Here is a 15,096-nt window from a genome sequence, read left to right as displayed (position 1 = left end):
AAAAAAAAAAAAGAATTTATTTTTAAGTATATTACCTGAAACCAGGAAAAATCTAAATTTGAGCCACTAATTACAGCTAGCTAGATAGATGATAGATAGACTTAGATATAGGATAACTTTAAACTCTGTACACATCTGGTATTTATACTATATTCATGCATTTCAGATAAAAGAATACAGAGCACTTTACACAATGAGATTTAATGATCAGCACAGAAGTATGTTAGCTATTTCAGAGAAAATTAGGGCATATAAACAAGAGAATGGTTTGGTTTATTTGCATTTTTGTAAGGAATATCTAGAAAAATCAAATAATCTGTTTTAGCTTTAATTATGAATTCACCCATGCGTTGTTCGCCTTGTAAGTGCAGCACATATATCTATAAACTGTATTGGTAGTATTAACAACAATGAATAAAGCATTACCACGTGTCATTCATCACACTAAGCTCTACATTTTCAAATTTTTGCCGCCTTCACACGTGGAGTTAATTCGGCATCCTGCTCCTACACCTCTTTTCTATCTCCTTCAGCATCTTTGCATTGTAATTCATCCAAGCTGGGAGAAATGGAAAGGATTTGACAAAATCCTTTATGAAGCAGTGACCTAAGCCAGGCTATATCCCCTTCTTTCCCATATGCAGTATTGTGCTACCAGGTGTTTTGTAGCAATCCCATCACCTTTTTTACCCCATTTTTATGTACTACCTGAATAGTTCTACTCAGCAGTCATTCCTTATGCTATTGGACCTTCTCTGATTTTTGAATGACTCAGAGATTTTGTTCATCATTAGAATTTATAAACGGCATCTGCAAAAACAAGTAGGTAACAGTTTACTCTATGATCTTTTGTCCTCCAAACATTTAGACAGCTAAATGAAGTATCCACACGTGAAGGACTCTTTGTATTAAGACATCTATGTGTTTGCAATCAGAGGCATATCATGTGGGGTAGTTCATTTATGATCATCATACAGTCTATCTAAGTTGCTTAATTTTAGTGCGACTATTCTATTTTCCGAAGGTGAGAGTGTCACACACGTGCCATTCTCAGTGTACTCACATTCCACTCCTGCCCCAACCCATACCTTCATCCATTTCAAAGGGGCAGTTGATGAAAACTGCAACCACTTGAGGATTAACAGGTACTCCCCCTGAACACTCTTTTCATTCAGCTGTGGTTGCCCTCAAGTTATTATTCCCTTGGTCGCTCAACAGAAGAATCCAAGAGAGCAAAGTTTCTTTAGGCAGTTGTGATATTTTATCAGCAAAATGGCTATATCTTTAATTTTATATTCTCCATTTTCCACAGTCACTTGTCTACCTCTAACATTTGATCCCTTTAGCAGCATCACAAGTGAGCACTACATTTTTTAGTGTTATATAACTTATTTTTATTTGTTGAAAGACAACCACTAACGGCAATAACGTTATTGTTCAGTTGAAGCTCTTTCTCTTCTCAACCAGAAAAGAACTAATTTTCAACATTCTACCTTATGCTCATATCTGGAACATAGCAAAGTTGGAAGTCTCAATGATCTTTCAACATAATTCTTATAGAAGCACACTGGCTAGAGTGTATAGGGGATAGGAACTTTTCTTTAATATCACTAGGCAAAATTAATTAATATGTGTTTATATTTTCATAACTTTTTGTGTTCACTAAAAGTCACTTCAAATCCTCCTGGTTTTAAACTTTTTAAAATTTCCTAGATGCCAATTATTTTAATGGATTTTATTTTAAAATTCTCTAAAAATGGTTGAGATAGATGAATTATGTTTACACAAACATCTCCTGAAATAAAGAACAGTATTTAGAAGATTTTTATAAATTTTTCATGAAAGATCTTTCTTTCTCAAATGCCTTCCTAAATCCTATTTTTCTGCAGATGATTAAGAATAAATGGAAAATATAATGGCAGTGTAATAAAGTTGAATTATAGACCACTGCATTGCTTGCATGCAATGCAGGTTTAAGTAGGACTGAAATGCTTTGACTTAAAGAAATACATGTTATACTACAAAGGATAAAATATTTCCATGTAAGAAAGCAACTGATTGATTTTATTTCCCTCATACTAAAAGTATCAATGAGAGGGTGATGTCAGCATCACTGTAGAGTGAGTCATTCCTTTGTCTCTTCCCTCTAAATCACAACCAATAGGACAACAAAGGACTTTCTGCACAGCACATCTGTGAGATCCATACATCTATACATCCGAAGGCAGGTGGACTGGACCTTCTGGAGGTGGTGGAATCAGGGAAGCAGTGGTGGCAGCTCCTGAGACTGAAAGTTCCAGGATCTGTAGCCATGCCTGAGAACAGAGCCCCAAGGAACTGAGATAATGCCCACAAACAGAGGCCCCAGGAATCCAGGCAGCCCATGCTCCTGGAGGTACCAAGAATGACTGTGGACCCATGAATAGAGACTCTGGGAACCATGAGATACCTGTGATCCAGCCCTTTCCTCCTTCCCCAGCAGAAATGCCTCAAACAACAGCCCTTCTAGCAGCAGGGGCTGAATCCAAGATGTGGATACCCCCAGCAGTGGTGGTGGTGCCCATGACAGGAGGTTTCCAAAAGTATATGAGCACCACAGAGCAGAGGCTGCAGGAGCAGCAGCAGTTCACGTGACTCACCCACATCCCTCCCCCAGCAGTGGTGGGTGGTGCCCATGACCTGAGGCTTCAGGAAAGGCAGTTGTGCCCACAAAACAGCCCCCTCTCCCCTCCTGGAAGTGGCACCTCCAACACTGGCCCTTCAAGTGGCAGGGGCTGCATTCAAGGCCCTAATTTCCCTAGCTGCAGCAGCAGTGCCTGTGATCTGAGATTACAGGAATCAGGTGGGTGCCTGAGACTAGAGGCTGCAGGAGTCACAGTGCCACTCACAGCTCAGCCTCTACACCTCCCCTAGCAGTGGCAGGTCGCATCAGCCTGCTACCTGAGGCTTCAGGAGCCACAGCAGGGCCTGTGATCCAGCCCACAGTGGTGGCACCCTGACACCTGTCCTACAAGCACCAAGGGCTGCATACAAGACCCCGGGCCTTGGCAGTGGCAGAGACACCTGTAAAACCAGCACCACAAGCAGCAGTGTTACCAGAACTCCCAGAAAACCTGGGAGCAGCAGTGCAAATGGTGCATACAGCAGCATGCCTCACCCCCTGGAGAGCCCGCTGAGGACAAGGAGGGGAACATGCAACCCAGGTGACTCCAGAAGCATCAGAGGTGCTCACAGCCCAGTGTCCCCAGTGGTAACACCCATGAGTGCAGCAACACCATAAGCAGCAAGGAACCAACAACCTCAAAGCCACAATTAGCATGAGAGGGTACTGGTGACACCTCTGGCAGAGGCGGAAGAAAGAGCAAAGTGCAGGCTCTCAATTACAACCAAAAGCAGCTGAAAATCAAAGTAAACAAAGCCTTACCAAAATAATAAAGGTGTTTGCTATCACAAATACACCAGCAAAGGAACAACTCATCAAGTGATATGAAGAACTACAGTAACATGGTATCACAAAAAGAAAATGAAAAGTCTCCAGAAATCAAATTAAAAGTCAAAGAAGATTACAATCTGCTGACAAAGAATTAAAAATACCTGTCATGAAGGAACTCAACGACTTACAAGAAAACTCAGAAAGACAATTCAATGAGCTCAAGAATAAAATTAGAAACCAAGAGGATTAATCACCAAAGAAATTGAAACTCTAAAAAAACAAAAAAATTAAGGAGCTGAAGAATGCAATAAATGAAATGAAGAATAAAGTAGAAAGCATTGGAAAAGAGCAGAGCACATGGAAGAGAGAATTAGCGATCTTGAAAATAGAAATCTAGAAATGATTCATGTGGAAGAGGAGAGAGAACTAAGATCTTAAAAAAATGGAGAAATTCTATGAGAAATATCCAATTCAATTAGGAAAAGCAACATAAGCATAAAGGGTATCACAGAAGGAGAATAGAGGGAGAAAGGAACAGAGCACTCCTTTAAAGAAGTAATCACTGAGAACTTACCAAAAACTGGGGAAGAAACTGGATGGACAAGTACATGAGGCTAATAGAACACCTAATTATCTTAACACAAAAAGACCTTCTCCAAGGTACATTATATTAAAACTATCAAAAGTCAATGACAAAGAAAAAATATTAATGGTGAACAGAGAGAAGAAAATAACTTACAAACGAACACTCATCAGGCTATCATCAGATTTCTCAGCAGAAAGTCTACAGGTTAGGAGACAGTGGAATGACATAGTCAAAATATTGAAAGATAAAACCGTCAGCCAATAATACTCTATCTAACAAAGTTATCCTTCAGATATGAAGGAGAAATAAAGGCTATCCCAGATAAAGAAAAGCTGAGGTACCTGCCTTAAAAGAAATGTTGAAAGAAGCCCTCTTACCTTAAACAAAAAGGCAAAGGTATGCAAACCTTTGAACAAGGTGATAGACAGACAGAATCAGAAAATCGCAATTTTATATCAGAATAGGTTAGTAAACACTTAATTATAACACAAAGGCTAAAGGGAAATAAAGCATCAAAAATAACCATTACCACTTCAATTTGGTAAAAAAAAAACACAATACAAAAAGGGATAATTTGTGACAACAAAAATGTAGAAGGGAAGAGGAAAAGGATGAAACCTACACAGGCAAATGGAGATAAAATATTCTATTAGCGGAAAAAAGACTATCTCATCTATGAGATCTTTTATACAAACCTCATAGTAACCCATCCAAGCAGAGTCACAAAACATAAAAAAAGAAGAAACTGAGAATAACATCACAGAAAACAACCAAACTGAAATGGTAAACAGAAACATAAGGAAAAAGAAACAGTGGAAATATAGCACAATCAGAAAACAAAACACAAAATGGTAGTAATAAGTACGCATATATCAAAATCACCTTAAATGTAAATGTATTGAATTCACCAATCAAAAGACACAGATTGGCTTGATGGATTAAAAAACAAGACCCAACAGTATGGTGCTTCCAGGAGACCCACCTTAGCTCTAAAGACAAATATAGGCTCAGAGTGCAGGAATGGAGGATGATACTGCAAGCAAATGGCAACCTAAAAAAGCAGGTGTAGCCATAACTGTGTAAGACAAAATAGACTTCATGCCAAAAAGAAAACAAGAGACAAAGAGGGACATTACATAATAATAAAAAGGACATTCCACCAAGAAGACATAACATCTATTAACATATATGCATCTAACATAGGAGTACCAAAATATACAGAGCAACTATTAACAAATCTAAAGGGAGAAACTGACAGCAATACAATAATAGTAGGAGACTTTAATACCCTACTAACATCAACAGACATGTCATCCAGACAGCAAGTCAACATGGAAATATTGGCCTTAAATGAAACACTAGACCAGATGGACTAAATAGATATATATAGACCATTCCATCCAAAAGCAGCAGAATACACATTCCTCAAGTTCACATGGAATATTCTCAAAGATAGAACATATCTTGGGAAACAAAACAAATCTCAATAAATTTAAGAAGATTGAAATCAGATCAAGCATCTTTTCCACCACAATGGTATGAAACTAGAAATCAACTGCAAGAAGAATACTAGAAAGGTCACAAATATGTGGAGACTAAACAACATGTTACTGAACAATGATTAGATCAATGGAGAAATCAAAGGAAAAGTCAAAAAATACCTGGAGACAAATGAAAACAAAAATACAAAATACTAAGACCCATGGGATGTAGCAAAAGTCGTACTAAGAGGGAAGTGTATGGAAATACTGAAGAAACAAAAAAATCTCAAATAAACAATCCAACAGTACACCTAAAAGAACTAGAAAAAAAAGAATAGGGGCTGGCCCTATGGCATAGTGGTTAAGCTTGGCATGCTCCGCTTTGGCAGCCCTGGCTTGCGGGTTCAGATCCCAGACATAGACCTACACCACTCATCAGCCATGCTGTGGTGGTAACTCACATACGAAATAGAGGAATATTGGTAGAACTGTTAGCTCAGGGCTAATCTTCCTCAAGCAAGAAAAGAGGAAGGTACCATAAATGTTAACTCAGGGCAAATATTCCTCAGAAAAAAACAAAAAGCAAAGAACAAAAAGAAAATCAAACAAGTCCAAAGTCAGTAGAAGGAAGGAAATAATAAAAATAAGAGCAGAAATAAGTGAAACAGAGACCAAAAGGATAATAGAAAACATCAATGAAACTTAGAGCTGGTTCTTTGAAAAGATAAACAAAATTGACAAACCTTAACTTCACTTCAATGAAAGTGAAGAAATTACAACAGATGCCAGAGAAATACAAAGGATTATAAAAGAATGTTATAAAAAGCTATATGCCAACAAATTGAATAACCTAGAAGAAATGGATAAATTCTTAGAATCTTACAAACTCCTAAAATTGAATCAAGAAGAAATAGAGAATCTGAATAGATCAATCACAAGTAGGAGATTGAAACAGTAATCAAAAACTTCCCAAAAAATAAAAGTCCAGGACCAGATGGCTTCTCTGGTAAATCCTACCAAATATTCAAAGATTTAATACCTACCCTTCACAAACTCTACTGAAAAATTGAAGAGGACAGGATGCTTCCTAACTCATTTCATAAGGCCAACATTACCCTAATACCAAAACCAGACAAGGACAAAAATGAAAATTACAGGCCAATATCACTTATGAGCATAGATGCAAAAACCCTCAACAAAATATTTCCGAAATGGATACAATAATACATTTAAAGGATCATACACCACAATCAAGTGGAATTTATTCCAGGGACACAGAGATGGTTCAATATCTGCAAATCAATCAATATGATACACTACATTAACAAAAAGAATAAAAATCACATGATCATCTCAATAGATGCAGAGAAAGCACTTGACAAAATTCAAGATCTATTCATGATAAAAACTCAATGAAAAGGGAGTAGAAGGAAAGTACTTCAATATAATAAAGGCCATGTGTGACAGACTCACAGCCAACATCATACTCAATGGTGAAAAATTGTAACATATTTCTCTAATAACAGAAATAAGACAAGGATGCCTGTTCTCATCACTCTTATTCAACATAGTATTGAATGTCCTAGCCAGAGCAATTAGGCAAGAAAAAGAAATAAATGTGATCCAAATTGGAAAGGGAGAAATAAAAAACTTCAGTATTTGTCGATGACATAGTTATATATATCAAAAATCCTAAAGAATCCACCAAAAATCTGTTAGAAATAATTAACAAATACAGTAAAGTTGTAGGGTACAAAAATCAACCTACTACAATCAGTTGCATTTCTATACTCTAACAATGAACTAGAAGAAAGAGAAATCAAGAATATAATCCCATTTACCATTGCAACTAAAAGAATACTAGGAATAAATTTAACCAAGGCGGTGAAAGACCTGTACACTGAAATCTATGAGACACTGTTGAAAGAAACTGAAGAAGACATAAAGAAATTGAAAGATATTCCATGTTCATGGATTGGAAGAATTAACACAGTTAAAATGTCCATATTACCTAAAGCAATCTATAGATTCAATGCAATCCCAATCAGAATCCCAATGACATTCTTCAAGGAAATAGAACAAAGAATCCTAAAATTTATCTGGAAAAACAAAAGACCCCGAATAGCCAAAGTCATCTTGAGAAAAAAGAACAAAGCTGGAGGTATCACACTCCTTGATTTTGAAACATACATCAAAGCTATAGTAATCAAAACAGCAAGGTACTGGCAGAAAGACAGACACATGGATCAACGGAACAGAATTAAGAGCCCAGAAAGAAACCCAGACATCTGTGGACAGCTAATTTTAGACAAAGGAACCAAGAATATACAGTGGAAAAAGGAACGTCTTTTCAACAAGTAGTGTTGGAAAAAGTGGACAGCCACATGCAAAAGAATGAAAGTAGAGGATTATCTTATACCATACACCAAAAATTGACTCAAAATAGATTAAGTACTTGAATGTAAGACCTGGAACCATAAAACTCCTAGAATAAAACATAGGTAGTATGCTCTTTGACATTGGCCTTAGCAGTATATTTTGAATATCATATCTTCTCAGGAAAGGATAAAAAAATAATAAACAAATAGGACTACATCAAACTAAAAGCTTCTGCACTGAAAAAGAAAAACAGGAACAAGATGCAAAGATAACCTACTAACGGGATAAGATATTTACAAATCATATATCCAATAAGGGGTTAATATCCAAAATATATAAAGAACTCATACAACTCAACAACAACAAAAAAATCAACTCAATGAAAAAAATAGACAGGTTGTCTGACCGGACATTTTTCCAAAGAAGATACACAGATGGCCAACAGGCACATGAAAAGATGTTCAACATCACTAATTATTAGGGAAATGCAAATCAAAACTACAATGAGCTATCACCTCATGCCTCTCAGAATGGTTACTTTTAAAAAGACAAGAAATAACAAGTGTTGGAGAGGATGTGGAGGAAAAGGAACCCTCATACACTGCTGGTAGGAATGTAAATTGGTGCAGCCTATATGGAAAACAATATGGAGATTTCTCAAAAAAATTAAAAATAGAAATACCATATGATCCAGCTATTCTCCTTCTGGGTATTTATCCAAAGAACGTGAAAACACTAATTTGAAAAGATATACGCACCCCTATGTCCATTGCAGAATTATTCATAATAGCCAAGACTTGGAAGCAACCAAAGTGCCCATCAATGGATGAATGGATAAAGAAGATGTGGTATCTACATACAATGGAATGCTACTCAGCCACAAAAAAGATGAAATCTTGCCACATGCAACAACATGGATGGAGCTTGAGGGTATTACAGTAAGCAAAATGAGCCAGACACAGAAAGACATATACCATATGATTTCACTCATATGTGGAAGACAAAGAAACTAACAAACACATAGATACAGAGACCAGATTGGTAGTTACCAGATGGGAAGGGGACAGGGGGAAGGTGAAAGGAGTAAAAGGGCACATGTGTATGGTGATGGATGGAAACTAGAATATTGGGTGTGAACATGATGCAGTCTATACAGAAGTCTAAATGTAATGATGTATACCTGAAATTTATATAATGTTATAAACCAATGTGACCTCATCAAAAAAAAATGGAAAATAAATAAAACTATCAACAAGTTTAATGAATGGCAAAACGTAGAATTTCACAATTTTTCATAGTTCAAAATCAAAAAATATTAAAATATAATTCAGAGTATACTGAAATAATTCAAAGCAAAATAATAGTAACATATTGAAATCTTAAACTATTTTTGTTATTATTTCATTATGTGGTTGAAATGAACAAAGGAACTGATAAGGACAAACAGTGAACAAGGATTACAAAAATCAAAGGACAATTTTAGCATTGAGGCAGAACCAAGGAAGAGGTAATGAGATAGCATTTGAAGATCAGACATAATTTCATGGCTTTGAACTCTGTCCCTCTCTACAATATAAAAGCATTTTTTTGAAACTAAATTCTTTGAAACAAAGGGTGAATACAGACTGGTGTTCTAGACTCTTCTGCAGGTGAGATTTTCAATTTAGACCATAAGGATATATTGGCTCAACAGTAAGATAAGTGGCGTGGGAAATTACCTTATTTTCAATATTGATTCCATATTTTAACAATGGACTATGTGTGATGTACAAAAAGAAAGGAGAAAGGAAGAAAAGGGATGGAAAAGAAAAGAGAGAATGTATTTTTATTGAGCAGATTTATTTATGAGGCAGATGATGTGCTGGATGCTTTTTCTATGCTGCTTTATACTCTTCTGAACCTCTCTGCCTCTGGGAAGGCTGTTTGCTACGCCCAAACTAGACTTTCTTCCCTACTTCTGTCTCCTCTTGGCACATTGCTTCTTATCCTTGAAGACAAATCCTTTTTCTTGCTTATTCCTTAGCACCATGTAAGAACTCATTGTTATACGTTGAATTGTGTCTCCCCAAAATCATATATTGGAGTCCCTCCGTACCTCAGAATGTGTTCTTACTTGGAAATAGAGCCTTTACAGAAGTACGCAAGTTAAAATGAGGTTGTTACGGTGGGCCCTAGCCCAATATGACTGGTGTCCTCATAGAAGGGAGAAATTGAGACACAGAGCACACACAAAGGGAGAACATCATGTGAACATGAACCAGAGATTGAGGTGATACTTCTACAAGCTAAGGAATGCCAAGCCCCAGCAAACCACCAGAGGCTAGTAGAAAACTATAGAACAGATTCTCCCTCACAGTCTGTGGAAGGAACAAACTCTGCCAACACCTTGATCTTGGACTTCTAGCCTTCAGAAATGTGAGACCATAAATTTCTGTTGTTTAAGCCACTAAAGTGTGTGGAACTTTGCTATAGCAGCCCTAGGAAACTAATACATTCATTATATATTTGTATAATTTAATTGAGAAAAAACAGTCTTCATAAAACCTCTATTAGTTTCATGTTATTGCCCCCATTGTTTAGAGAGAATCAAGTTGACCTTCAGTGACTTTACGAGTTATGTTTATGGTCAAGCAATTCAGAAGTCTTAGAGCAGGGATGTCATCTAAGATTTACACAATTCTGGAGATCATGCCTTTACCAACACAGCTCTTCATCAAACTCCAATATCAAACCACCAAGATAATGATGGTAATGGAAGTGAAGACATATTGAGAAAAATATGTGAGAAAAGATAGAGTTTTAGGCGCTATCAGGGTATTTTGGGAGCTGTGATGCAAAACTTGGACTGTTTCTTAAAGAGAACTCCATCGGGTTATATATAAGAATCAAAGTGACATGAAAGGCCAAAAATTACAGCAGATAATAGGATAGATAATATGAATAAATATGAATTAGTATCACGGTGGGACATTATTTGCCTCATAAAAAAATCAACAGTTGAGTCATAGCATAATTCTAATAAAACGTGTTCTGTTAAAAAATGTATTCTGAAAGATAATTGAAAAAGATCTAAAATTATTTAAATATATAATTTGCAATTGAAATACCAAAATCAAAATTAGTTTACAAAAATTAAATATTGACTTAGATGTAAGACCCTAAACATTTAGGGGAAAATAATTAAAGCAACAAATATGTTAATGTATTAGAAAATTTATTCCAATGCCTTTTGACATAATATATTGCTGATTAAACAAGTGATCATTTTTCTACTAGGTTAAAACACTTCTTATATCATTATCCTATACTGATTTCAAAATATATTGGGGTTTGACTCTTGTTCTTCAATAGAAATCGCTCTGATTTCTGAAATGATACAAATAAAAATGCTTTAGAAACTATACAATCCTTTGCAAATATTATTTGTTTCTCTAAAATAAAACTCTTGTTCTCCTGCCATAATATTTCTAGGATGACACACTCATTCATCTAAAAACCCATGCACAAAATATCAGAATGATTTTTGTCTATTCTGTACACTCAATTAATTAGCAAATCTCACTTATTCTTCGTTCACAATCTTACTACAGTATGTATCCCCAACATCTTTTTTTTAATCCCTAAAAGGAAGAACTTTCTTTGCCTTGTATGAGACTTTTACATTCTTTTTTGTTTTTGCTGGGAAAGATTGTCCCTGAGCTAACATCTATTGCCAATCTGCCTCTCTCTCTTTTTTTTCCTCTGCAAAGCCCCAGTACATAGTTGTATATTCTAGTTGTAAGTCCTTCTAGTTCTTCTATGTGAGCTGCTGCCACAGCATGGCAACTGACAGATGAGTGGTGTGGTTCCACAACTGGGAACCAAACCCGGGCCACCTAAGCAGTGAGCAGTGAACTTTCACTGCTAGGCAGAGCTGGCTCTTACATTCTTTTTTAAATGTTTATCTGCTCCCAGCTTTCTTCTCACACTCACCCATTCTTTCTTTTCTACTCGATTAAACTTCCTAAACAAAACTTTGCCCACTTTCTCCTACTCAACAATTTTCAGTCTTTCCCATAATTTTTCAAGATAAAATTTTAAAATCTTGAATTTTAAGATTTATCACAATTTGCACAAATTACTACTATAGTTTTATTTCGTAATAATGAGCTATTTCAAACAATCCAATTCACCTACTCACTGTTCCAAAAATAAATATTACATTTCTAACCTCTGTGAGTTTGTGCCTGACATCACCTAGAATACACTTGGAAATTTCTATCATTTCATTGCTTATAATGCAAAACATGGGAGCAGAATAACTATTAACTAAAAAAGAAAACATTAGAAGGTAAACCTAAAATAAAGATTGGCTCATAGTTGTAGCTTTATAAATATTTGCTAAATGAATGAAGAAATCTGTAAAAATATATAAAACATGATACATCCATAATTGCTAATTGATTCTGAAAATCACATTATTAGAGAATTAATGATATTGGTAAAATTTATGATAATGGCATCCTATACTTAAATTATAGATTTGAATAAGAAAAAATAACAGAAATTATATATTATGTAGTTTCATTTTGAATTAAACTATATTAAGAACAAAATTTGTTGAAATATTAAAAGTGGTTCTGTCTAGAAGGTGAAAATATGGGCAATATCAATTTTATTTATTTTAAAATTAATTTTAATTAAAATAAATTACTATTATAAACTGGAGAATAATATCATTTAAAAAATATATTCTCCTTTTAAATCTAGTCAAATTCTACTCTATGTACTAATCTTTTCCAAAGTACTCTGTCCAGAAACAATCATTTTTTCCTCAAATTCTTTTTACCAAAGGATACAGTTATAAGGGCATTTCAATAACTTATTTCAAATACAAACATATAATATACATATGAAAAAAGCAGTATATTTCTAGAATGGCTCTTTTGGAATGAATGGCTAACACATTTTTGAATTGCTCATCGAATGTAACTCAGTGATTCTCTTTTTTGCTTAATAAATATTTGTTGATGCTAATAATTAAAGTACATTTTAGTTGATACTTTAAAATGTATTTAAAATTTTAAAATAAAATCATTTATTTATTAAATTTAATAAAATAATTTTAGCATAGGCTCTGGAATTAAAGATCAATGCTAATTGTATTTAAAACATAAATATTGATATAATGCAGTGTGTCGTGTTTTTCAGAACACTGTGCTCACAAGGTTGTTCTATGATTATATTAGAAAAGATAATCTGGTAAAATAAATGCAATAAGCCTGAATTTTCTATCCTCTTCTTTAATTTTTAATTCAGAATTCCCTAAACTCCATGGACAGTAGGATCTCTTCTGTGAGTAGCTTCTGTAATTATCCTATAAAACCAGTGGTCCAAGGGAGTTCCAAATTATGAAAACTCTGATGAGTCTATATTTTATCCAAAATAGAAGAAAAATGATATAGTAACATAGTTAATACGCGACGGCAAACATTGAAAATTGAAAGAATCTTATCGTGCGTTGATATACATATTGTCTATCTAATACCAAAACTTTAAAAATATTTAAACTCTGTGCTGAAGTATGCTGTGTACTATGCATATAGAAGGGCATTTTTAATATATATTCTCAAAAATATCAGTTTCCACAGTTGCAAAAAAATGAGTAGTACAAAAAATCCCCTTTAAAAACACTGATTAGAATTTACGTTTTGACTAACTTGCATAGTATATGAAATTCCATGGAAATATCTGTTTGAATATATTTTTAAAAAACTTCAAAACAACAGAGTTGGGAATTCACATAGAGAGAAGTTTGACTCATACTGTACCTATGCTTTAAATATTAGATCTATTTCAGGAGTGATCTGATCAGAATTTCCAGTTATGCTCATTCATTCACTTTTAACAACCTGAGGAAGTAATACATCTGGGTTTTTGATGATCATGCCTTCAGATAATTGATTGTGGTATTGAAATTAAGTTATGGAAAGAATGATCATGCAATGATAGTATAGGCATAGCAAATACACAAATTACTTACAATTGTATTATTTAGCAATAATTATGGAGGCATGAGGTTGATTTTAAAATTTTAGTATTTAATGATAATAACTTTATCCATTTTCAAACTCACTTTCTGTGCTCTGCCATGTTTAGAAATGAAGAGAAGATAAAAATGAGGGTTAAGAGAACAATTTGTGGAACACCTTCAAAAAAATAGAAAGTTCTAAAGATTGATTCCACTCTTGATTATGCATTTTGATAATCATTTCAATAGTCATGGAACTTATTAGAACATAGAACTATTATATATTTCTTTGACTTGTTCAGCTCTGAAAAATACTGTCTCTAGCAAATCATACTGTAGAATACAACAATCTCCAGAATAAACACAAACACTAAACTAGTAATTCAAGTTGCCGAATACCCTGCAGTGTGGTGATTTAAAAAGGAAATATATACATATAATATGAAATGTATATAATATTAGGCACATATACTATGGAAGATGCAGGATTGAACTTGCAGCAGTAACTCATAGGAAAGTCAGTTCCCAATAATTTTCAGGAGAAATCATAAAGAAAAGGAGAAAAATAAATTGCTTCAGCTCTTAAATAATAGCACATACAATAATCCCAACACACAAAATGAAATAGCTTGTATTTTATCAATAGAACTTTGCGGAGAGTATGTACAAATGGAATATTGAAATAAAAGGAAAATTTCATTTAAAAATCAAACAGTAAGAGAGAAGTTGGATTTACAAGTTAAAAAGATATAAGCAAATATAGAAATATGTGAAACAGACTATAAATAAATGAAGAAGGAAATGAAAATATATAATTATTAGGCAATATCTCATAGGACCTCTCATGGATGCTATTACTAGGAAACAATTCTGGATATCTTGTCTGGTAATGTTCGGTCCATGCTTCTGGTTCCTAGTATTACATTTTGTCTCCTAGCAATAGGCATAGGGCTCTGTGCTTCAACCTAAATGCTCAACCTTGTTCCCCACCTCTCAAGAGTCACGTGAACGACTTGGCTGTGGTAGGGGGCAATACTGAGCCGCTCTCAGCACCTTGGCAAAATGACCACATCACAGTGGATAATGCTTTAAAATGGAACTGTTCATTATCACAGCAGGTAGGGAATACAGAACAGGAGAGGTCTAGAAGGCTGAGGCTTCATGCTTCCCCCACCTTGGAATTTTTCTCCATTGACATTATCTGATC

The sequence above is a fragment of the Diceros bicornis genome, chromosome 16 (assembly GCF_020826845.1).
Source record: "Diceros bicornis minor isolate mBicDic1 chromosome 16, mDicBic1.mat.cur, whole genome shotgun sequence".
Lineage (NCBI taxonomy): Eukaryota > Metazoa > Chordata > Mammalia > Perissodactyla > Rhinocerotidae > Diceros > Diceros bicornis.
Note: the sequence above shows the minus strand (reverse complement) of the source record.